Here is a 26,893-nt window from a genome sequence, read left to right as displayed (position 1 = left end):
ACTTAAAGGACTTGCTGTCCAAACCTACAGGCGTGACAACATGGAAATCATCCAGAGTATCCATCCAATGTTACGTACCATAAGATTGGGTGAATTACATGTACAGATACTCCCCGACATATGTAAGTGTTAGGTTCAGTGGACCATTGTGTAAAGGGCCTGTCCCACTATACGAGTTTACCCAAGAGCTCTCCCGAGTTTAAAAAAAAAATCAAACTCGTGGTAAGTACGTAGAATGTTCGTAGCTGGTACGTCGGAGCTCAGGACGTCTCTTAGCTGCTCGTAACGCTAAGACAGGTACTCGGGAAACGAGGTAAGCTGGTGAAGTTTTTTCAACATGTTGAAAAATGTCCACGAGAGCCCCGAGTACCTACGAGCGGCTATCACCATAATTCTATGAGTTCAAATCAGGGGAAACTCGGGAGAACTCTTGAATTACCTCATACAGTGGGACAGGCCCTTTAGTCGGATGCTACATACGTCAGAAACGGAAATGCTACTGCGGATGTGTAAATGTACTATTCAACATGGAGACCATGTGGGATCGCCGTCTCGGGCACCATGTGGGAGCTCCGATGTGGAGACCACAGGGAAGCTCCAACACGGAGCTCCAATGTGGAGACCATGTAGGGGCTCCAAGGTGGAGACCACAGGGAAGCTCCAACACGGAGGGCAAGGGGTAGCTCCAATGTGGAGACCATGTAGGGGCTCCAAGGTGGAGACCACGGGGGAGCTCCGATAAGAGGAGCACTGCCGCAGAGATCATGTGGGAGCTCCAAGGTGGAGACCATGGGGGAGCTCCCACACGGAGGCTTCAAGGGACTTAAAGGATTTCCGCACACTTATGTAAGTGCGAATTTATGCAAGTCACCTATTACATAGGTCGAGAAGTGCCTGTATAGTCAATGGCATAACAAGGATAATGGAATTTCCATAAGAATATGGCAGTTGGATGAAAACATAAATAAAATAAAACAAAAAACAGAACGCTGGAAGAGGTCAGTGGGTCAATGAGGGAGATGATACTGGTTCTTGACCTAAAACATTGACATACATCTTCTGCCTTCACAGATGAGATCAACCTACTGAGTTTTACCAGCCTTTTATGTTTTGTTCCAGATGTTAGCATCTGCGGTCTCTTTTGCCTTCATAAGCAAAGCAATCGACTGCAGATGCTGGAAATCTTAAATAAAAGCAGGAAATTCTGGATATACTCAGCTGGCTGGACAACGTCTTTGGAGAGGGAGAGCAAGAGAGAAAATCTTCCTGTTTCAGCCTAATCATTCTTTTCATCAGAACTGATAGCGGACCAGAGGATTGATGAAAGGTAACTGGCCCAAAGCGTGGTTTGGGAATAACTGATACAACCAATCCAGATAAGGCAGAAGTGGCCAACAAAGTGCATCACTCTGCTATAGTAGACCACAACAGATTAGAACATGCAGTCAGTGTAAGACCCATAATGAAACCTTAGCACATACTTCAGGCACTAGTGTAAAGAATGCAAGAATGAAGGGGTATATCAAGATTTATAGGAAGGAACTGCAGATGCTGGTTTAATTCGAAGATAGACACAAAAAGCTGGAGTAACACAGTGGGATAGGCAGCTTCTCTGGAGAGAAGGAATGGGTGATGTTTCGGATCGAGAGTCTGAAGAAGGGTCTCGTCCTGAAAATGTCACCCATTCCTTCTCACCAGGGATGCTTGCTGCCTGTCCCACTGAGTTACTCCAGCATTTTGTGTCTATCTTAGGTACATCAAGTTTGTTATCTGTCCGTGAGCATGGAGCGATGACGTATGTGGAATCCCACCTATGTTTCATGAATGGGGCTTTTATAGAACTCTGTATCTTATTCTACACATGCTGCCTGACCAGCAGAGTATTTTGAGTATTTTAATTTCCCCGAATCCATAGATCTCTGCGTACAAAATAATCACGGTGAATTTGGTTCTGATTCTTGACTGTTAAAATGGCAACTCCACATTTTGAATTGCTCCAGGGCATGCCCTGAATGGTTCCTTTCTCATAAAAATTTGTGTTTGATGCAGACAGATTGTGACTGATGTAATAATTCTGAGTGAGTGTGTGCCAAGAGTGTGCTTTTCTTTTGAATTTGACCGCAGTTTGGAAGAATTTGCAAACCTCCATTGGTTGAATTGCGGAGGTAATTTCCTTCTCTCTTTCTCAGTGGTAAATCCAATGCAAATTGTCCAGTATAGATTTTAGGTGACCTTCGGCACAGTACAAAACACTGGTATAAAGTGAGATAAATTGCGTCTGTTACTGATCACTGGAGGGTTTGATGAAATTCTATGGCCACGCAGCGTATGCGGGTTTTCGAAAGAAATAAACTGCGCTATATTCACATTGCATATTTGAAAGCACTGCTGGCTTTGCCGATACGCGGTCTAATTAACTGTTTCTAAAATTTCAATTAGGCCGACCCATTGTAACCCCATGAAGGATGGAATGAAATAGCTTCTGTGTTGAGAACATTTTAAATTCTTGTAGATATTTGATTATTCTGACCATTAAAGTTCCATTTGATGATTTGTAAAAATAAGCAGCACGTCCCTTATTTCTTTGCAAGCCATTCAGGAGATAGTTACGAAAAGAACATTAAAAGGACTGCGCATCGTTATGGACGCTGTAGTAAGTGAAAATTGTTTATACACATTTGAAGAGTCACCTTAGTGTTGGGGGAGGGGTTTGTTGTGGTGATCGTATACAGTTACACAATAACCAGAATATGTAATCTCATCTTCGATACTCTAATAAACTATTTCCATTAGCGACCCAAATATAGTTCAGTCGTTTCCATTTTATAAGCGTAAGAGTCTGCATTGATGCTGACAAAGAAGTGAATAGATGGTTTTTCTAGACTTTGCAGCACACTTCATAAGGTCATAAGTGATAGGAGCAGAATTAAGTCATCACGTCACCTTCACCATTCAATCATGGATGGTCTATCTTTACCTCCTAACCCTATTCTCCTAACCCTATTCTCCTGCCTTCTCCCCGTAACCCCTGACACCCATGCTAATCAAGAATCTTCAGACTTTATCTATCTCCGCCTTAAAAATATCCATTGATTTGGCCTCCACAGCCCGCCACAGTGGCAAAGAATTCTACACATTCACCACCCTCTGACTGAAGTTAGTTAAGTTGAACTTTGAGGAGGGCTAAAGGCCGTACCAGGTAATACTGGATATTTCTGACATGGGGTGCCTAAACTATTATGTATCGATACACTGTAAATGGCTGGATTGTAACCATGTATTGTCTTTCCGCTGAATGGTTAGCATGCAACAGAAGCTTTTCACTGTGACACGTGACAATAAACTTAATTAAAAATGGAAATAATTATTTAAAAATAATACTTAAAGACTATTGTTGTACAAAGATGGGGGGAAATGCATGTAATGAAATCCAGTGCAGAAACTACAATGGGCGTACCACCAAAGGAAAAGCATCACATGCCATGTCCAAGGTTGGAGCACTGTATGGCAGACGCACACGATGGGAAAATTATTCTAATCGTTTTAAGCAGTGTGGATCATTTTAATCTCCATAGAGACAACAGCCTACTTACGCAAAATGAAATGATTAAGCATTGCTTTGATAACAATGGCGTGAACCAGTGACCACACCAGTGAAAAAAAAGATGCACTTAGTATTCCCCAGGCTTGTGTTACTCAGAAACACTGTGTAGTATTCACAACCATCCAGCACAGGTTCTCAAACCCACCAGCATGGGTACAATCCAACAATCAGAGAGACAATTCATTAAATGTACATTGTCTATTTCCAGTAGATGAAAGTCAGAACTTCGACACAATAAAAAAGCTAATTTCAATCTGGATGGATTTGAGAGTCCTACAAAGGTGGGGGTTGGATAGGATCATTATGATTCTAATTAACTTAATTGGTGAAATGGTTGACCAAAGCAGAGAAAAATATTCCAAAAAAACGAAAGTAGCTGGAGATGTTAAATAAAATGGAAAATGTTGGAACATTCAGCGGGACAGTTCCATGCTCGGAGAGGGAAACACAGTTAATGTTTTAGGGGGGAAAAAACATGAACCTGAAACATTCATTCTGTTTCTCTCCTCCCATAAACTGTCTGACCAGCTGAGTATTTCCAGTATACTGAATGATATTAGAATGGAGCTGAGAATGTACAAGGCGCAGTTAATGTTTTCAGATGAGTGGTATCAAAGATAGTGATGGTGGTTATCAGAAATTCCAGCAGGATCTTGATCAGCTGGGCAAGTGGGCTGAGGAATGGCTAATGGATTTTAATGCAGATAAGTGTGAAGTGTTACATTTTAGGAATTTAAACCAGGGCAAGACCTTCACAGTCAATGGTGGTGGAAGTGTTGCAGAGCAGATAGACCTAGGAGAGCAGGTACGTAATTCTCTGTAAATGGCAACACAGGCAGTTTGGGATGCTCAAGAAGGCCTTCAGTTCACTGGCCTTCATCAGTCTGGGTACCGAGGACAGGAGTTGGGATGTTTGTTACCATTGTACAACACATTGGTGAGGCTGCATTTGGAGCATTGTGTTCAGTTTTGTTAACCCTGCTATAGGAAGGATGTCATTAAGCTGGACAGAGGGCTGAGAAAATTTACAAGGATGTTGCCAGAACCCAAGGGCTGGTGCCAGTTATAGGGAGAGGTTGGGCAGACTAGGGCTTTATTTCTTGGAGTGCAGGAGGTTGAATGGTGATCTTATTGAGGTGTATAAAATCATGAGGGGAATATCTATGGTGAATACACTGAGTCTTTTACCCAGAGGTTGAGAATTAAGAACCAGATGGCATGGGTTTAAGGTGTGTGGGGAAAGATACAATAGCAACCTGAGGGACATTTTTTTCATACAGACGGTGGTGGCTATATGAAACTTGCTGCCAGAGGAAGTAATTGTGGCAGATATTATTACAATGTTTAAAAGGCATTTGGACATGTCATGGATGGCAAAGGTTTAGTGGGAATTGGCCAAATGCGGGCAGATGGGACTAGTGTATGTGGAGCACATTGGTCAGCCTGGACAGGTTGAGTTGAGGGGCCTGTTTCTGTGGCGTATGACTCTATGACTATCTCAGAACAAATGTTTCTGTGAGTTAGAGTTTCCCCGCCCATACACCTTTGCCGCTCCATAAGAAGTAAAACATATCCTTCTGCTCTCCTTGATTAATCAGGCAATGTTTTCTTTCTCAATACCAACAGCATCTTAATTTAATTAGTGGAATCTTACAGAATGGCGCTGTGATTAAATTTATAGAGTTGGTCTAATGAACAACCAGAAATACTCTAACATAGAGCATTATTACAACTTTTTAACAGTCAAAAGATACCATCACCTGGAATGATTGGCCACATGCCTTAAGAACTGTAATTGTTTTATTACTGGAGGGGACTGACTCATGAAAATGTACAGATTCGATGAACCTGTAATTTTAAATAGCCCTGTAGGCAGGGAAAGGATATAATTTTGTGTGTGTGAAAAAGACGAGAATGCACGTCTGACACTTTGAACATATCTTGCTGAGAATTTCTCAACTGTTGGGAGTTATTCAATTGAACAAATTAAGGAATTAGTTCTTTTCCCACAAACTTACATAAGGCCCTGTTTTAAATTCAGGTCGAGTGTCAATGTAAGTTATAAAAGTCGAATGTTTGCTCCAGGTAGAAATGAAATATAGCATCTCCCAAATATATGTGGAATTTTCTTTGTTGAAACCACTAATATAACTACTTTCTTAGTGGTGGTGGTACAGCTACTACATTTGTTGTCAGCTTAAAATATCCAAGTTTAGGATCCTAACATTAGTCTCTGTGATTAATAACACAAAGAAGGAAACAAAGAAGGAATTAATAAGGCTAATCAACACCTTCAGTCTTTTGTATATACACACACACACACACACACATACACAATAAGACAAATAAAAACTAGTATATCTGGCTATTATACGTATAAACCATTAGCCATTTGCCTCGCTTGCAAATGGTTTGCAATAGCAGTAGCCGGAAAATCATTGCTTTCTACCCTATTTATAATAGCTAACTGTACTTAACCATGCAGCTGTCAATACTTTTCCCAGACAGACTTGTTTTACATCCATTAAATGGCACAGCAGTTTCTTTAGATACAAATCTGCGTCAGTGACAGAAAAAAACATTTCTGGAGAGAAGGAATGGGTGACGTTTCAGGTTGAGACCTTTCTTCAGACTCAACCCGAAACGTCGCCCATTCCTTCGCCCCAGAGATGCTGCCTGTTCCGCTGAGTTACTCCAGCATTAAGTGTCTATCTTTGGTTTAAACCAGCATCTGTAGTTCCTTCCCACACATTTCCTCTGGATCTCTGGACTTACTTTAAGTTTGTCGACTCTATGCTTGCTTCCATTTACATCATTCGCTCCTCTTCGCATTTGAAGAAAAAGTGAGTTGTGCCCATTCTCCCATCTTTCATTTCAATGAAGTCAACATTCAGCCAACCTCTCATCAAACGCTAGAATGTCAATCCTCCGTTAAAGTTACAAAGCCATTTAAGTTTTGCCAAAGGACTTCAAGGCAGACATAATACTTAAATGGTATTTCCAACTGTTTTACTGATTCAGTTACAATGAAAACTCAAGCCTCCTTACTTCCTGTTTGAATAATAAAAAGCTTCTTTAAACATTCCAAATGGTTAGAGTCACCCCTCCCATCAGACACTCAGCCCTGACTTCCTAAGTTCATAAGTTCATGTGATAGGAGCAGAATTAGGCCATTCAGTCCATCAACTCAACTCCGCCATTCAATCATAGCTGATCTATCTTTCCCTCTCAACCCCATTCTCATACCTTCCCATATCCCCTGACACCCATACTAATCAAGAATCTATCTATCACTGCCTTAAAAAAAAATATCCATTGACTTGGCCTCCACAGCCTTTTGTGGCTATGAATTCCACAGATTCACCACCCTCTGACTAAAGAAATTCTTCCTCACCTCCTTCCTAAAGGAACCTCCTTTTATTCTGAGGCTATGACCTCTGATCTTAGACTCTCCCACTAGTGGAAACAAGCTCTCCACATTCACTCGATCCAAGCCTTTCCTTATTTGGGTCCAAATTAAAACAACTTGATTTATTGATTAGTAGGTAGGGTGGATGTAGGACATCAAGTGGTATCATGTGAACATAATTAAGCACAGACTGTTTATTTTTGAGCAAGATTGCATTTACCATTACCATGTAGTAAAAGAAGGGGAACAATTAAAAACACTCACCACTATTCTAAGGGATACAAAATTAGTCCTATCTTGATGAATGGGTAACATGTACACCGGATGAGACAGCACAGTACAAAGATCCCAGTTCCACTGCAACTCCCAACAGGTTCCACAGCACACAAAGGCCACTGAACTTCCAGTCAATGAAGGACGAGATGGTTAAAGTTTGCCTCCGTTAGTTTCAATAAACCCACATTGTAATGCAAGGCCAAGCACAATGTTTGGCAAACAATTTGCCTGCAGCAGCGTTGTGGTGGTGAACTTTTCAGGAAGGCGATGTCTTCCCAACTCATTCAACAGGACAGACTTGATTTAGAGAGAAAAAAAAAACACTTATGGATCTACAGATTAGTTTACCAGCTTTGTTCCAAATTCTTTTTGTAGTTGTGAGCCGAGGAATATCAATGGGAAGATCTCGCTGGCAACTGTGAACAAAGCTGCTGACATTTTGACATTTCAAGCGAGCAGGTCTGTGCATGCACTATCAACTGCAGAGATCCCAGACTACTAACAGATTTGGTGGGCTGAATCTGTCAGTAGTTCACTGGTTCAGTTTTGGCACAGGATCCAAGATCCCAGAGATTTTAGTGGGGTTTTGTAGGCCTGTAAATTAGAAGGCAAATGAAAAAGTAAATTGCTTGCTTTAAAAGTGTTTCTGTTCAAGATTTTTAATAATTTATACATAATTAAATGTTTTTAGTCCATTTCAATCTAATTTTAATTTTTGATCGTTTTTAAGTTTTTAATAATTTAACACTTTTTACGTGTCTTTGAGACATTCAAGAACTACAGAAAATCATTCACACTGCCGTCAGAGATGTGCTGAGGGTGGGGTGGTGTTGAAGGTACGAATCTTTGGGCGACTACTCACGACCACACAGGTGTCACCCATTACCATCTGGCGACCTGCTGCGACTATGACGGGTGTCGGCAAGTCGCTGAAAAAAATCACGTAAGTGGGACAGGCCCCTTTCAGAGACCCACATGGTCCAAGCCAGCAAGACAGGCCGTGTCAGGACCACAGGAGTCCACGCATCATGCAGCAAACACTAGACCAGTCATACGGCAATAAATATTCAGCCCAGAAAACATAAACCACAACAACTGCTGAAGTGTTTTAAGTGATCATCGGGTACCCTCTCACTTGCTGTCTGCTGACAGAAATATGTAATCCTATGACTACCACAGGTCTGTTTATCATATTCAATACAGAGAAAACTGTCTACTGTAACAAATGCATGTTCCTTCTTCAGCCAATGAGATACCATACTGGCCAATGCTATTCATTATTCGTCCACATTTCACGCAGAAAACATATTCCATATTGGCAAGTTAGGTGAAAAATGCATTTCATTCCTTTGCATCTGATGTGACTGATACCACCAGGAAATGTTAGCACAAATCTCCAGCTTACACCAACGCAGCAGAATGCATTGGCTCGGTCCCAGTTGGAATACTATGCATAAAATTTTGACCCAAAAGCAGACATCCTGCTTGTTGAGTTGAGGAGAACAGAGTGGTTTGAGCAATATTGCTTTTAAAAGAAAAATGTAAATGATAGATACAAATAAGATAAATAGCATGTTAACTGGGATGAATTACGATATTGCAAAGTGTAATTTTAAATGAAAGAAGGAAAGTCACATCAAAGCAGATGAACTAAGTGAAAGGCGTTAAATGCTTAAGATAAATGCGCAGAAAAGCTGTTATAATCACAAGTGGATAAAATTCAGAAAAATGTCGTCATGTTCAATAGAGGAAGCATGTATGCTGGTATGTTCTAAATGAAGCCAGATATTAGAAAACGAATGTGAATTGACTGCAAGGATAACTCTTTGTGTCTTGAATAGCATTTTTCTCATTATGGATATTCAATGCCGACACCTCCTTTCCCCGCTGCAAGTTAATGTCCTTCTCATTATTTGGCCTTAAACCGTTCGGTGTGTGCGAGAGTGGGCAATGATGTTTCAAGGTTACTGTTTACTTGGGAAAATAGCAACACAAAAGGCTATTTCTGCATGATTCTGAAAAGGAAATTATTTGCAGACATGAAATAAAAACCTTTGTGCGAGTTTTCTGGAGATTATTGGAATGTTGTTGGATCATAATGGAAGTTCTGACAAACTTCCAGATGAATCACAAACTCTTTCTCACCAAAGAACATGCCACATTGCCAATTTTTAATTTTAACAATGTTTTCTGTCCTAATTTCCTTGATTGTCTTTGTCTCCTTTTGGGTTTTCATACGCCATCCAATTTCATCTCCACTATGTTTTACACATGTCAGTGTCACCTTGTGCCCTACAGCAGTTCCTGGACTTTGACTCTGATATCCATTGCATTGTAGGGCAGATCTGACTTGTTCTTAGCATCTCTGTGTAGTGAAATGTCTGAGCAGCAGCTCTTTAGCAAAGAGGAAACAGAATCTGCCATTACTGGAGTTGTGCTCAAAAGTGTTAGGTTACTCAGTTGTTGCATGTCCGAAAACTTGGCAGAAGGCAGTAACCCTTAACTTGATACTTACCCCCAACAACTTTCCCCTCTAAATAACTGCCTAAACATATAACACAGTAGAATGGATTCAATTGTTCATCATTTCAGCCTGACCATTTTACAACTGGTAAACATCTTATCCTAATAATTTCCTTCACACCATAAAGATGCTGACGAAAGGCGCAGATGACTTTTAGACTTTAGAGACACAGCGCGGAAACAGGCATTTTACCCCTCTGAGTTCACGGCGACCAGCAGACACACCGTATACTAGACCCAGCTGCTGTTCCATCCCACATTGCACATTTAGTTTAGTTTAGTTTGGAGATACTTCTTTTTTTTACCATAGCCAATTAACCTACAAAACTGTACGTCTTTGGAATGTGGGAGGAAAACAGAACACCCGGAGAAAGCCCATGTGGTCACAGTGAGAACATACAAACTCGGTGCAGACAGCACCAGTAGTCAGGATTGAACCTGGATCTCTGGCGCTGTAAAGCAGAAACTCTACCGCTGTGCCACTGTGCTGCCCTTCAAAGTTAATTTCTGAAACACAGCTTTAAGAAACAGTTTTCTGGAAAGTAGAAACAGTATCTTCCGTATTAAAATGTCACTGTTTGCTTTTGTTTTTTTTAGTGAATTACAACAATCAAATCATAGTCAAGTCGAAAACCATGGATGTGTTTTATTGTAAATCATTTTAAAAGTTTGGTCATTCCCCAAGAGAATTTGCTTTCGGTAATTTAAAAGATTGTTGACCAAGTCGGCAAATCAGATGTGGAAATGCAGCACAGATAATGTTCCGAATAGCCCCAGAATACAAGCACCAGCACAGGTCAAACTTAATACGTCACTAAAGTTAGATATGCTTTATATTTTTTAAATCTGGATCCTTCCTCTTCAAAACCACAGTTGCCTTAATATACTGAAAGTAATGTCGGCCCATTTTACTCTCGAGTCAACAGGATCTGACAAAAGCAGGCAGCAGACACTTGTGAGACTGACATTTGCACTTTCTGAACTCTTTCCCTCACCCTTTCAGAAATCTGCTTCGGCTTCCAATGAGAAACTACTTTTCATTATGTTAAATAGATGCTAACCCTGTCCTCTGGAGAGAGAAAAGGGGCGCTGCAGATGTTTAAAGCACTCTCAGCCCATCCTCAGTAGAACAATTACATCAATTTGCATTCCAGTTGAAGCTGGATTAGTAGTGGAATGCCTTTTCCAACTCTGTGCGGGTGAAAAAAAGTTTTTTTTTGGGGGGGGGGGGGGGGGGGGGGGGGGGGGACGGAGGGGGAGGTGGGCGTTGCTGGTGAAAGAGCTTATCTTTTTCTACTTCATTCCTAAATCTGAGACGCTATACTTTCACAAAACAAATGCCTATTGGAAACAATTTTCCAGTGCACTAAAGTTAAAAGGGAAAAACATTTCTAAAAAGCCAACAGGACCTCAGGATCATGGGGCTTTACCAAAAGGAGTGACTCCTGTTGCTTTGATCCTTCCTGTTGCTACAGAAACAGAGTCCGCTCCTTTTTTAGTTAATCAAAACCAAATTATTTAGGAATGCAGCAAGACAGGTTGGAGTCTCGGACTTCTTTTGTCTTCACAGATTTGGAAAAGTATTAGAGAGAAAAAAATAGAACAGAAATGAAACAAAGGCTTTCCTCCTGGACATGAAATGACAACGAGGGAGAAACGAATTGAAAACATATTTGTTAAATTTAACCATCTGACAGTACAAATTATGTATATCTTGAAACAAAGAAGCAGAACTTAACAGTTATGCAACAGTATTTAAATCATGCCCCAATGTAGAGCCTTCACATTAAAGGCCACATTTGAATAGCTTTAAATCAAATTTCTATTTCTGATAACAGATGTTTCTGATACTCTTCAGTGGAGTTAAATTCCCAAATAGCAGCACTGGACAAATCTGTCTTATTAAAAATGAATACAAAACTTTATACTTTTCCGATCCATCAGAAGTACTAATGTCACAGCAAGCATAGCTGGCAGGTCAAGTTAAAGCAGATAAGGAAGGAACATTTGATGCTGAAATTCTGTGGGCGCCAACTCTTTTGCCTTTCTTTTTATTTAACCCCAAAGGAAACCTTAAAGGAACTGAAGCGCTCACGTGTCCTTACTTTTGTACAACTGAGGGACAGTTTAGCAAGAGAAGGGGTGGCGGGGAGAGGGGGGGGGGGGCTGTGAGTGTGAGGTTCTAGTCTCTTAAACTCCTTGAATCAATAAACCTAGACACCTCTAATCTAACCCTTAAGAGGCACCTTAAGTAATAACTTAGGCAAATCCAGACGGTTATCAGTATTGCTTTAAGCCAAGATCTGTTGCTTCATTGTAAATATGCAGAAGCTCTCGTGTTTTAGGAGCTGATAGATTTCCCTTTGGCCAAGACAATTCAGAAAAGGTTCAACCTTTATGCTTTAACAAAACTAGCATTCTGTGTAGGTCCGGTTTTAGTAGCTTTGGACAACTTTTGACAGCAACTTGACCTCCTACACCTCAATTTATGCTTGTTGGCTTTATTAAGGACAAAGGAGCTGGCTGAAACAGAAATGGTTACCATGCATACAGCAGCCAAACCACCTCCATACATGCTCCCCCTTACATATTTTCCAGACAAAGGTCTATTAATAAATCAATCTAAAAAAAAAAGATTGAAATGGCCCATAATGTAACAAAACAAGATTTAAGAAAAGGGAAGTCAAAGCCGGTATGAGTATGCCAGCCTTCTTTAACTGAACAGGTACGGTTAAAGTTGAAAATGTCCTGATCCTCAATGCTCGAATAGTAACAGTGCCATTGCCTCTCATTTAAAGAAATGATTTCAACAATTTCACATCATCCGTTTGCACCAGTTGAAAAGATCCCCATGTGTAATGAGTGTAGGACGGAACCGCAGATGCTGGTTTACACTGACGGTAGACACAAAATGCTGGAGTAACTCAGCGTGATAGGCTGCATCCCTGGAGAAAAGGATTTTCCTTTATTAAAGGTATCAAAGGTATTTTATTGGTCACATTCACATACACCTAGGTGTAGTGAAGTGAAATGCTTCTTGCCATTTTGCAGCACATAAAGAAGGAATACAGACATAACATTAATAAGAGTTTTAAACATAAAGAACATCCCCCCATAATGGTTCCCATTATGAGGGAAGGCACAAAGTCCAGTCCCCAACCCCAGTTCACCCATAGTCGGGCCTATTGAGGCCTCCACAGTTGCCTCTACGGAGGCCCGATGTTCCAGGCCGTTCTCGCCGGGTGATGTTGCTCTGGCGTCGGGAGAGTCCTCTCAGTGGCTTGGGAACCCTGGAATGGCCGCTTCCGTACTGGAGGCCGCGGCTTCCAAAGCCAACAAGGCCGCGCCGGTTGGAGCTCCACAACTGGCAATCTCATCTAGAGATCCCAGGCTCCCGGTGTAAAGTCAGCATCGCTGCCCGCAGCTGGTCGCTCCACAGTCCCGCAGCTCCGCGATGTTTTCCTCAGCGATCTTCAGCTCACTTAATTAACGGATAAAAAGATGAAAAGACAGACAGCGCGGCTGGGCACCCGGGCACAGGACATCAACCCCCCGCTCCGCGATAGTACGCTCCAGCTCCTCTTTGATGGGCCAAATGGCCTAATTTTGCTCCTATTACTTATGACCCCCCCCCCCCCCCCCCTCCCGACTCTCACTCTGAAGAAGGGTTTCAACCCAAAACGTCTCCAGCGATACTGCCTGGCCCGCTGAGGTACTCCAGCATTTGGTGTCTATCACGTGTGCAATGAGGTTGTCTCTGGGTCTTGCATCCTCAGTGGGCCTTAGTTAGTTATTTTATTATATTCAGAAAATAATCCACGTCTTTAATGTCAGATGCAGTGCTTGGGTGAGACAACAATGCATTCAAGTTAGATTTGATAGCACTATTAGCTATAAACGTGATTACAGACAGATGAACGGCTCACTTTCGGGACGGCTGACATATTGATGGGCAGCTAATTTTTACCGCCAAAAATTCCTTTCTGAGCCAGTGGGACATAAATCAAAAATAGAATAGGCTTTTAAATACACAACCCTTTTCTAGCATTTCAATTTATTAATCAGGTCTACAAGCTCTTACCGTTTAGGCATCCTATCCACTTAGTTTTCACACGGCAAAGCTTGAGGTGAAAAAAAGCGTCTCAGAAAAAGTTTGTACAAATATACGAGTCATACTCTAGTGGCCCTTGGATATTTCTCACGTCGTTCAAGTTTACCTCTGTGCAAAATATAACCCTGTAACAGGGATGGGAGCAGTAGGCTCTTGAGAATGATTGAGGCAGCATGCATATACACGGAAGATCTGAATCGGTGTGAAGTGGACACTCGGATACTATGGCCAGCAAATGGTGTTTGGGCACACCAAAGTGGCATGTGTGTAAAATGACAGCGCAGAAGCCAGTCACATGGAATTAAAGGAAGGAAGAGTGATATGTACATGCTGAACACAGAAGGCAATGAAAAATGGGACCCACAGTGACAGGCTGCCCTGTGGGGACATGTGGTGTCCCAGCATGTTTGCAATGGATGAAATGCCATCAATTTTAACATTCAAATCATGTCGTAAATTAGAATAATTTCATATGCACTGTGTATGCAAAACATTCATAAAGAGAAGATCCAGCAACACGACATAACCTTGTTATTTTCTTACTCTCCTGCCTCAATCCACTTCCTCGATCCACCTCACAACCCCCTACACTCCAAAAATACCCCAAACCTCACAGATGGGATTCACTGGAAAAATAAAGTATTTTTGTACTTCTCAGGATGTTCTCTGCTGTTTAGCCAGCTCCACTATGGGGGACAAGTCTTTACTGGCCTGTGGGATGCAATGTAATCATCAGGGTTGTTCTGCAACAGACTGGGACGGTTCAAACACCAAGCCTTTTCTCAGGCACAGAATAATTGTTCTGTCACCTGCACATTTAGTCTGAAGAAGGGTCTGGACCCGAAACATCACCCATTCCTTCTCTCCAGATATGCTGCCTGTCCCGGTGAGTTACTCCAGCACAGAGAGTGGTGAGTCTGTAGAATTCTCTGCCTCAGAGAGCGGTGGAGGCAGGTTCTCTGGATGCTTTCAGGAGAGAGCTAGATAAGGCTCTTAAAAATAGCAGAGTCAGGGGATATGGGGAGAAGGCAGGAACGGAGTACTGATTGGGGATGATCAGCCATGATCACATTGAATGGCAGTGCTGGCTCGAAGGGCCGAATGGCCTACTCCTGCACCTATTGTCTATTGTCTATTTTGTGTCTATCTTCGGTTTAAACCAGCATCTGCAGTTCCATCCCACATTGCACATTTAGTTTAGTTTAGTTTGGAGATACAGCGCGGAAACAGGCCCTTCGGCCCACCGAGTCGACACCGGCCAGCTACCCCTGCACATTAACACCACCCACACACACTAGGGACAATTTTACATTTATACCAAGCCAATTAACCTACAAACCTGTACGTCTTTGGAATGTGGGAGGGAACTGAAGATCTTAGAGAAAACCCACGCAGGTCACGGGGAGAATGTACATACTCCGTACTCAGGATCAAACCCAGGTTTCTGGTACTGTAAGGCAGTAGCCCTACCACAACAACACCCTGCCGCAAGATGTATCGAGGGTCAACAAAATTAGTTTTGATGAAACTGAAAAGCAAAGAGTTTTCTCGGCAGAAGGAGGATGGAGCTTCGGTTCATCTTCTCAAAACTCTGCCTTGTCAAATGAAGTTATAAGTATAAGCAAATGGCATTCAGCTTACTCTGCCATTTTCTCCTTCCATCAACAAGTGGAAGACAGGGAGAGAGTAAATAATCAAGCACGCAAATCGTGCACTTCTAATTCTCAACTCCACCCAGAAATATTTAACCTAAAGTCGTGAACCAACTTTATTTTAGTCAGCCTGTGCCAGGCAGGAGCCGTTCCACTTCCTCACAGGTAGATGGTCAAATATAAGTAAGTTAGGTGCAGGGTTCATCCGTTTACAGGTAAAGAAAGAGGGATTCACGTCTGCAGAATTCATGCCTCTTCGTCCATTATGTTGCAGGAACTTATATACGACTATCTCCCGTTATTTTCCGACGTGTAAGACAGCAGAGATCACTTCAGCTAGATGGCCACTTTACAGGCCTGCCATCAATGACACCAACTGTTGAGAGATGGATGAGGGATCAATGACAATGACTGACTGGTGGGGAGATCCCAGTCTGGGTGGGAAGAACCATGGCATTTGCAGTGATATAATCAAAGTCTAATCTATAAACATGCAACTTATAAGACGGACCATATTCCACTGACTACACATCGCAGTAGCAAATCCCAGCACACACTTTCAGCAAGTCAAGTCATTGTCAGGCAGAAATTTCACAAGTTATGTTCAGGTTTTTTTTTAAATACTGGTGGGTTTCTGCACAGGCCCCAGAGGAGGACGTATAATTAAAACAAATGTTAATTTATTCCAAATCTGCCAACAAAAATAACCACAGTCTTCAAATAAATCCAACAGATCAACCTTGACAATTGTAAGCACGAGGAGATATAAACCGAGAAATCTAAAAGTTATGTTATTATGTACGTAGAAAGAAAAATGCAGACACACACAAAGTAACAGATAAATGGACTATACATGCATATTGACTAATGGCGTTCAATTGTAAACTATCTAATTTCAGCATAAACTGACAGTGTCCTTGTTTGTTCTCAGAAACATGGCCAAAGTCAGTGGCAACTGCACTTAGTAACACAGGCCTGATTCTCCCTGCACTGGTCAGCAACTCTCTTGTGCAGAAGCAGAGAAAAAAAATAGGAAAACAGAAAATGCTGGAAATATTCAGCAGGTTCGGGCGAGGTCTGCAGAGAGAAAGAGAGTGTTCACGTTTCAGATCATGACCTTTGGCACATTCGCTGTTCGAGTCTCTATTATGTTTTGCAACCTATAAGCAACCAGACATGAGCTGGAGGAATCCTCCGGCTGACCACACTTGGGAGAGAAGAAAAAGAAAATGCAAGTCCACATCAGAGAAGTGCAAATTTACAAACTGGTCTCTCGTCACATTAAAGCCCACTTCTCCGAACGGAAAAAGGGAAATACAAATACCTTAACCTCGGAGCAGGAGCATCGGCACTGTTCAACCAGGAAGATGACCACTGCTGGTACACAACTGGCTACTCTGCAGCTTGATCCTATTATGCCTGCATGCCTGTCGAAATCCTACAGAACACTCCAGGCTCCTTCCCTCAGCAAGGAGAACCAAAACACCGCTCATTCTTATTTTTAAACAGGGATCGCAGGACCTCACCACTTTGTTATTCCTGTGGGTAAAATTCCCCAAACATCTTGAGCTTCTGCACATTTCCAAAATCCACCCTGCCCTGCCTTTTCTCACACCCACATGGGAAATTGATGCATGTTTTAGTGCAATTCCCAATAATATTTTGAGTGGTGACCTTTCAGGTGAAATGGCTACGTTTAAAAAAACAGGAAACCAACAAAAATAAAATCAGATTTGTGTCTCTCACAACACAACTTAAAATGATATTCTGGGGTCACAAAGTGCTAAAAGATTTTAAATAATGTGAACATACACCATCCAGGAATAGTTGCATGGTGTGGGAGTAACTAACCCTTCTCGTATCTGAGGTACAAATATGCTCAGCTCACTAACTTGGCAGCATAACAATACCTTAATGTAATTAAACCAGCTAGCAGTTGTTAGCATTTGCATATAAATGCATGCACAAATCACTGTAAAACAAGCCACAGCAAGTCACTCTATTAGCATACGCAAATGCACCACGCACAGCCCTGTAGGTAGGTCACAGCATCACTCAGTTTGAGTGAGTGAGCCGACAGCTTCATGCAGGGTCAAAGCTCCATCTGTCAGGAACTTGAAACACAAATATTAATGTTCTACCTGGATACTGGCGCCGGCCATGATTGGCCCTTATACAGAATGAGAAAAACGCTCCCCCCCTCTCCAATCAAGCAATATCATACATGAAATAAAAACAGGCAAACACAAGGCAGGGGTGCCAATCTGTAATGCCCAATCCAGCTCCAATTGTTGTTTGTAAGTACAATGTTGCTGCTACTCTTTTTTTTTTAAAGCAGCAGCTAAACCCCCAGCATCCCAACAGCAGGACTCAGGAGGCTGCTTCCATGTTTTCATTTTAAACCTTAAATCATTGTTTTCAGACACTAATGGACCACGTTCAAAGGACGGACACTTTGGCAGCTTATTCATGCCCACTCCTCACCTAAAGGAAGATAAAATTAATCTTTACTTTGCATTGGGAGGTGCTACAAAATGGCCTTCAAAATACTGAGCTAAAATTTACATTAAGAGATTATGCACAATTGTAACTAAGGGCTACAAATTAATTTAGCAAAGCACATTCTTCTCAATGAGGTTACTTGAAAAAGGCCTGGGGAAAGCGGCAGTTGAGTACACCAATTTTAATTAAATGCACGCTTGCATCCATAATTTTCCCAAACAGGCAGTTTCCTATCTTGTGTGAAAATCAGTAAGACAAGCAGAGAAAGGGGAATTTACTTTCTCCTTCAGATGAAATTGGTGAACAAGCCATCTGATCTACCAGATGATCACAAAACAGGAATCACAAAAGCCTCTGACCAGGCTAGCTACCTCCGCCATGCACAACTAGCTCATTCTATTAGCATGGGCTTAAAATGAAGTAGGATTGAAAGCAACCGTTACACAGTTAGAATACTATGCCACACAATGACATTTCCACCTTCTGCGAAGTGCATCAAATTGTACTTTTTTTCTTCTTTTTAGCGTTTTCCCTCGTTAGGAAAATCTGTTTCTCTTCATTCTAACCAGATTCTGTCTAGTTAAAGTATTTACAAAATCACTTTCCCACTTTTTAGTTTTACCACATTTACTACAAACGACATCTAACCCCAAAACATCCATCCAATCCTCCTTTCTTCGCACTACAACACAATACAAGTAGAGAAATAAAAACTAATCACAAGCTTTTCCATATAGATAATTTAAATATACACATGATACACAATGGTTTGTATTAGGCTCTGGTAACATTCTAGTAATGAATTTACTCCATTCCCACCCAGCCAACAAAACACACGCTTGAGGAAGCCTGATATAAATAACCAAAACAATCACACACAAGATCCCACTATAATTGCAAAAGGTACGAGCTCCTAGCAGCTGCATTGTTAAAGTAATGACGTATGCAATAAGAAATAAGCAGGCAATGCCAGAGAGGGGCAGAACAGTTCCATTCCTGGGTTAATGGTGCGAAATTCACCAACTCTACTGGAAGCAAACTAAAACAGGTTCAGCTGAGCCAACGAATTCCAGCTCACCAATATGAAACTGGAAACCCACTATCTGGTTGAGTTGTGTCTCCTTCAAGTCACGCCCTTAAAGTAAAGCCGCACGCCATGGTTAGCTTTTTACTTTAACTGCGATGGATCACAGAAAGAAAGAAACAGGAATAGGGAGGAAGGGAACTAAGGAGAAAGATTCCACGAGCGAAGTGTATCACTCCTTCATTTCATAATGCATTCATACACTTCAAAACTTCGAGAAAACGACTTCACTGGATGATACAAACCAAGGCAACATTTCAAGTCTTGTAGGTGCTCGAGGACGCAATGAAAAAAGATAACACCCTGACTATAATGCTTCAAAGCCAGACAATAGATCAAATAATTTTGCATGTGGTCATTGTTAGGATGGACAGACTTTGATGATTTATTTTATTCTGTTGCAGTACATAGATATTAAAGTTGTTTTGATATTTAATTGTCATTCCAAGAGATGTCCATTGTGAGTTGTACCCAGGTCATTATACCGCTATCCTTATTATTTTTCATGCAGATTTTACTGGATCCAGAAATTATTATAATTGTCTCTAAACGTACTAGCCAGGATAGATTAGCTGGATTCCTGCAATCTCAATTAAAGCTGTGTCAATACAAAGAGAATGTTAGAGAAGAGCTCAAATTCAGCATTAATAGCCCATCGCATTTCTTCTCGAGATTAAGAATACAAATTGAAAGTGTCACTTAAAACAACACCAGTGGTTTGTGACTATGGATTTCAAATCTCAGTATGTCACTGTTAATTTGTAAGAGTGTTGGGAATATTGCCGTGGCATGTGCCAATCCACTTCAAGCACTCATCATATTTTATGCATAAGCATTTTATTATTTATTTCACGAATGGAGGGGCGATGGAATATTAAGAGTTACACTGTTGTACATTGAACTTTTGCTCCTTCTCCCTCGTTTCCCCAAGGCTCATTTTTTACTCCATTACCCTTTCACCTCTGCAATCCCCACTGCACCTCGAATCTCAACGGTGCCACCAATGTTGGTTTTGCCCTCTGTGAAATGAACCTCCATTCTGTGTCCCCCACAAGGCAGCGGAGATGAGGATTTCTCCAAGTGGAAAAATACGGCGTATGTTACGACTACGGTCCATTTTAAGCAGCAACGTACAATGTAATCCCCTTATCTGTGCCATTTGCTATTTTGGCCCATTAAAGAAAAGGGGGAAGCTTGCCTGTGCCAGCGGTGATATAAGAACGTTGAACATATGATTGTGCCAGAGTTCAAAGCCTGTGTTTGAAACAAGGGAAGTGAGAATAGGAATAAGGAAGCTTAATCAGAGTGAAGGGAGAAAGGACTGGAGCCTATACTGCTGCTGCACACTGGCCACGTGAATGCTACAACTGCTTTAAATGCTGAATAAAGAAGTCCAGGAGCGTGGCGATAGGCCAGTCTGAGACAACATAGGCCCATTTAGACTGCGACGAACATTTCTGCACCAATGTCAAAGCAAGTACAGACTTGAGCATTTTCTGAAAAATAAATGAATCCTGGGAAAGCTGATTGTTTCATTCCCCGAAGTGTTTCACAGTATCTATAACTAAACTGATACTAAAGTCATTGTTATGGTCGTTAAACAGAAACCCGTGTTTGGAGATTCTGAAAACCATGATAAAAATTTGATACGCACAGAGTTTGTGGAGAAACAGATTACCTGATTCCCCCAACCTCGCTCCTCCCCCAGCCCCCACCCCCCTCCGCAAATCCCATTCTCAGAAAAAAACATTCTACCAGTTACAATTAATTTTGAAAGATATTTTATTATATTTTATGCAAACAAAATGTACATCATTCCCAAAGTGTCAGAGGCTTACTTAGTGTCTACATGGCAGTTATATTATTAAATGCAAATCCAGCTGAAATGAGCCTTGTCTGAACTGGCTTGAGTTCTGTCCCAGTACCAAGTTTGTTTTAGGTATACACGCACAGCTCAAAACCTGTTTAGCATAGTTTTGTCCCCCATACTTGCTGTTACTCAAATGTTGTCTATCTCGGCAGAAAGTCTACACCAGGCAGATGTAAGCTGTGCTCAAACTAAAGGCCGCTTCAGTCCATGTTTGTTCCCACCATTCCTGGCTACACCACACATTCTTTCCCAGCAGGCAAAATGGGCTGCAGACAAGGCTTTAGTAATTTCTGTACTTTATCTTCCACTGTTTAGATTCTGTTTAGCTCTTTAGTAACTGACACGGAAAGAGGCAATGAGTGACTTCACTCATCAACAAAGGATTAGTACTACACTGCTTACCTTATTCCCAGCTGCATATTCACTATCATAATGTTAAACTATCTCTATTGATTGGGTTTGGCAATATATTCATAAGTTATTTATTGCCTGGTGGTATCCCCTTTCACAGAGAAGGAAACAAAATAGTTTCTTTCTATTTGCAAGTGTCAGTGTATTGTTTTGTGGTGGATTTAGGTTTGATAAATGGAAGGGAAGACTAAACACTGAACATAATTCCACGCCCCCTAGAGCAATGACCATAGCTACTATACCAAACACAATTATTGTACTCGGCTTCGAAGCTTATGCAAATTTACACAAACATACATAATGTGCCAGCGTGCATTTCATTCAAAGCCCCATGTTAAACAATGTTCAAGCGAAGGTTAATCTGAATCATTCTGCCTTGCTGCTCAAATCGGCTTGCCGTGCAAAGCCTGACATCTACAGTTCTGTCTGGCATCGTCAAGGGCTGCATCATTTCCCACACACCCATTCAGTAAGCAGTCTCTTCACAGCACAGGTACCTGAAAGCGTGCACGGCCCTTTATTCCTGGCTTCAGTAGTGTAGTCTTTCCCTCTAGTCTATCAATCAGCCAACCGACCAACAGAGGACCACTTGCTACTTGGATGCTTGTCCAGATTGAATGGGATTTGCCCAAGGAAGTACAAACAATCACCATTCAGATCAATAGAAGCACTCTTTACACTCACTACAATATTAATTTTCAGTACATGCAAGTCAAAATTTTACTTCCATTTTCTGCAAAGTTTGGCTAAAATACTGCATTGATTTCATCTTGCCGAGGAAATGTAAACTACATTTTTGAAACACTGCAAAAGGATGAAATATATTGAATATGAACTGACTTTTCTACATTTGTCGCCGCCAAGCAAATTAAAATCTCCAGCTTCCTGTATTTTCTAATCAAAGGCAAAAATATTAAAGATGTAGACAATGTGCATGTACTTCTAAAACTGCAAATGTAGAAACATCACACTTGCAGCTTCGCAGATGCTACGGGCCACGTTTTAAATCGTTGTATTGCAATAACGAACATTTGCGGTAAACGGTGCAAATGCGAGTTCCAATAACGCCTGCTTAGAAACTGCAGAGGTTTTGCCAAAACAAAACGAGCTGCTTCCACGAAGGTTTAATATTGACAGTCCCCGCACAGGTCCACACTTCACAAAACGTCCCATCAATGATCCACTTAAGACTGCTTTCACTCGGTGCTTCCCTTTTTGGGTGGGAGAAAAGCATCAAGCAAACAGTGACTCGCTCGCTCTGTTCTGTCAAAAGACAAGACAGCCTCTGAAGGCATTAAGGGATAGCGCTGGCTTCTGACACCACTGTGTTTTTCAAATACCAAATAGCATGAGCCCCTCCCCAGACACGCGTACATACGCGCACACACACACAGACGCACAGTCCTTGCCAATTTAGAATTACCAACAAATGTATTGGTAAACACTATTGTTCGCAATGAATGTAGGCAATAAACTCCTTTGGCATTTTACTCAATGTTGGGAACAGATGAAAGCCCCACTCTGCGTGCCTCTAATTATTATCTACAGGCATAAATTAGCGGGATAAAATGGTTACATCTCGGTATCGACAATGCGAGTCAATTGATGCTTTAAAAATAAAGAGGAAGCAAAAACACGTCCACTCTTTTCCCAGTAGCTGATCCACTGAGGTTGCCCCCCACACACATTTGCAAGTGAATTGCCCGACTGTGGGTGAGTTTACGGCTTTAAAAGCACCAGCTTTGATGCGTAAAAAGAGATCTGAAGATGAATTAACATATAACAATACCTACACTGAATGGCCAGCGATCTAATCGGCCGGCGCATACCCCAACACTAAATCACAGTCTTCCGAGACACCTAAATGACAAATGGAAACGATCAAGCTTGGTGGGGGGGGGTGGTTAAGGGGGGTGGTGGTGCAAATAAACACCTCACAGTTAAAATTCCTCAATCATTTGTGTGCATTAAAATGAATATCATTCGTCTTTAACGTCGAATGTCGACACCACTAAAACACACCGTGCCCTAATGAAGCAGCATTAACTGCTACTTGTCGTATTTAATTTTTAATGTCAGCTACTTTCCCAAATGAAAGAAAAGCTGAATTATGGACGGGAATGCGTAATTAAATTTGCGCTTTTGCAATGTTTATTTAAAAAAAAACACTAACTGCACACATTTCCATTCCGTTCCTTATCATGTAAATTGATATACTGTACGGATCACTTACATTGGCTTGGAGTTGCTTGTGAACAAACTGCACTTAAGAACCATTTGAGTCCACTTTCTAAATATTGTAGCTCCAATTAAAAACGCATCACAAATAATTCTACCGTGCTGTATTGTCTGGGCCGCCGAGTCTCACTGTGGGACCTTCACTTAAGAATTACAGGGTTAGGCACACGCAATCAAGGTGCAGGTTTAAAAATAGGTCTGACTAGGTATCTGCAACGGAGCAAAATGCGGGCGTGTGTGAAGATGGGGCCACACAAAAACGGTACCGCAATTAAAGTGCAGCATTACAGATTGGGGGGAAATATGAATAAGGAATTGGTGATCATGACCCTGACACCTCCCCTCCGTGACCCTCTCACCCCCCCTCCCCGTCATTAGCTGGGGAGAAGCGGCCGGCGGCTCGCATTGAAAGCGCATCCCCGGCGCTCGGTGTCTTGCGGCCGGAGGGGGGCAGGAGGCCGGCGTGTTCGCCTCCTGACCACCGGTACAGCGCATCCTCGCCCCCACCCCCCTCTCCGCCCCCCTTTCGCCGCCTTGCGCGCACCTCTCGCCCGCCAGCGAACTCGGGTTGACCCGGCCGGGACGGGGAGGAGAAAGGGGAGGACGGGGTGTATCGCGGGGGTCAAATCTCTGCCCCCCCCTAACGCTCCCGATCACATTCACACAGAGCATCACGCTGGAGAATCCGAGCTGCTGGAGCTGCAACACATTTTACAATCGCGTTGAAAATTAAATGTGTGTGTGTGTGTGTGTGTGTACAATGTATAAAATAAATCTAAGTTGCACGGGAAACTCGCCAAGTCTTACTATTCAATAAACTTTGCGTTCCCCATTGATTTTTGTGTACAAAAGTAATAAAACCCGTCTTCGATCTAGTATCAGATGAACTGAAATGGTGTTTGCTGTACAAATGATCTCAATGACTGATGTGTCCTCGTTCCCCATTGAGCCTCGATTATCTGCCCATCTCGCCCCAGATCTCCACACCACTTCACTCCTGCTCTCTCTACTCCTCCACCCGTTTTATACTTATTCCTCTCTCTTCTCCCCCTCCGTCTCCTCCTCGAACCCATCTCCTTGTGGCATTCTCTTTGAGTTGCCCCGACCTTTTCCTCTCCTGATTAAATCTGCCCGGTGTCCCAGTCTCCCTGATGGGAGTCGATGCGTCCCTTTGATTTTCTCTGCGTTATCTCGTCCCAATCTGGGCTCCCTGCTCCTTCATCCTCCCGTCTCCGCCAACAATACAGCATCTCGCTGGCTCGCTTCCCCCTTTAATTCTCCCCAGTTCCCCTTCTCCGTTTCGTCTGTCGCCCTTTGCCCTTGTTTTCCCCCCTTCCTTTCATCTCGCCGTTCTCTCTCTCCCTCCTCACGTCTGCACCTCCTCGTCCCCACTTGCCCCCTCTGATCTTTCACTCTCACTCTCTCAATCTTTCACCCATTCTCCCCATCTCGCCACTTCGCCCGGTCTGATCTTATCTCTGTCACTCACTGCAAGAGGTGCGTTTTTTTTTTTCTTTCATTCTCTCCATCTATCTCTCCCTCTCCCTCTCTCTCTCCTTCCCTCCCTCTCCCTCTCTTCCTCCGGGATTTCTCTTCCGATCTGAGTGGAGCTACGCGAACTCTCCGGCGCTTTTTAAACACATTCTCCAAAACCGATCGATCACATGTGACTGAGAATCCGAAAATAAAGTCAACACGGGATCAAGGCTTTCCTACACCACCGCTCCCTCCCCCCCCCCCCACCCCCCCCCCCCCCCCCCCCCCCCCCCCAACCCAACATCTCAGGAACCGAGAAAGAATGAAAACAAAATCCCGAAAAGAATGATAAAAAAAATAGAGAAAGACGACAAAAAAAAAAACTCTTAACCCCGCCGGCTTGCGATTGTGGGACTCGAAGAGGAGGGAGGAAAACAAAATGAAGAAAACTTGGAAATCCAACCTCTTTTAGCCTACCGCATCCCAACTAACAGAGCCAGAGGCAGAGAGAGACCAAACGGCACGGAGAAAGAGATCCCGAGCCCGGCCGCGGCAGCAAAGCGAAATCCCCCCCTCGCACCCTCTCCCTCGGAGAAAGACGGACCCTCACGCCGAGCTCCAGGCTTCATCTGCCGGCTACGACCCCGAGCAGCTGGCGGCACCTCCAGCAGCCCTCACTCCCGCGCTCGCACCGTGGCATATCCACCAGCCCTGCTCTCATCCTCTCAAACCCCAAGCAGATAGATATCACATTTACTTCAACAGACCGCTCGCAAGCCCCAAAAAAAAAACATTGCGTTAAAACAATGCTGGTAGTGGGGTCGGGACTGTGTTGACGGCTGGTCGAGATCAGGTTGGTGCGGATGTAAACATGCAGGTAAAAACAAATCATGATAATAAACTTCAGTGTTCAAAGTTCTGCTCGGGTGCGATTGTAATTTTGTCACTGACCATTTGCGAATATTTTTTTTTTGGGGGTAAAAAAAAAAGAAAGTGCAAGAGGGGAGGGAGAGAGAGAGAGAGAGAGAGGAAGAGAGAGAGAGAGAGAGAGAGAGAGAGAAGCTAAAGGCTGTCGGAGGGAGAGAGGGAGATAGCGAGGGGCGCCGGCGATTTACTGTCATTAACACATCCACAAAGAAGAAAAGCAAAGTGGCAAGAGAGCGAGAGAGAGAGAGAGGGGAGAAAAAGTTGAAACTTACGATTTTCCACCGTCTGCTGTCTGTGAAAAGGGAATGGTGTAATCCTGATCAGCTCGTAAAGATCCCATACAAAGAGTCTTCGGGGCCGGCGACACTCGCATTAGGACGGGCAGGACATTCCTAGAGCAAAAATTTCAGCGATCGCGGTGGAAAAGAGGGCGAAACTCGCAATGAAAAAAGTCGATGGATCTTTATTCTGCTAATTAGTTTCCGTGCAAAAATGGCTGTGATTAATTCAGTGCGCATGTGCTTCATTACGAAGGCACGACGGGAAGGGCTAATTAGCGACCTCGGATCAATATTCAAGTGACGCTTTTCGGAGTCAGCCACAAAGTCAGGAATATAGAGATATATATTTATAAAATGAAAAAAAAAATACTGACTGGTACACAAATGCAAGCCAGAGGGGGGAGGGAATAAAGAATCTACTGTATATGTATAATAATAAGGCGATCTGCTTAAAAAATAACCCAGCCCCTCAGCATAGATTCATTAATTCTGCTCCTGATTAACAGCAGCCCCTGCTATCTCTTCCCAT

General features: G+C 42.6%; 1 protein-coding gene across 1 annotated transcript in view; it reads right to left on the bottom strand.

Annotated features, from left to right (window-relative positions):
• zfhx3b (zinc finger homeobox 3b) overlaps positions 1-26,662 on the bottom strand; it is a 468,030-nt gene extending 441,368 nt beyond the window's left edge. Inside the window, 1 exon segment of the mRNA XM_055648956.1 lies at positions 26,356-26,662. The gene's annotated coding sequence lies outside the window, so the exon portion shown is untranslated.
• Positions 26,663-26,893: the final 231 nt, after the last annotated feature.

Source organism: Leucoraja erinacea, chromosome 17 (assembly GCF_028641065.1).
Source record: "Leucoraja erinacea ecotype New England chromosome 17, Leri_hhj_1, whole genome shotgun sequence".
Classification (NCBI taxonomy): domain Eukaryota; kingdom Metazoa; phylum Chordata; class Chondrichthyes; order Rajiformes; family Rajidae; genus Leucoraja; species Leucoraja erinaceus.
This window is presented reverse-complemented; position numbering and strand designations above follow the sequence as displayed.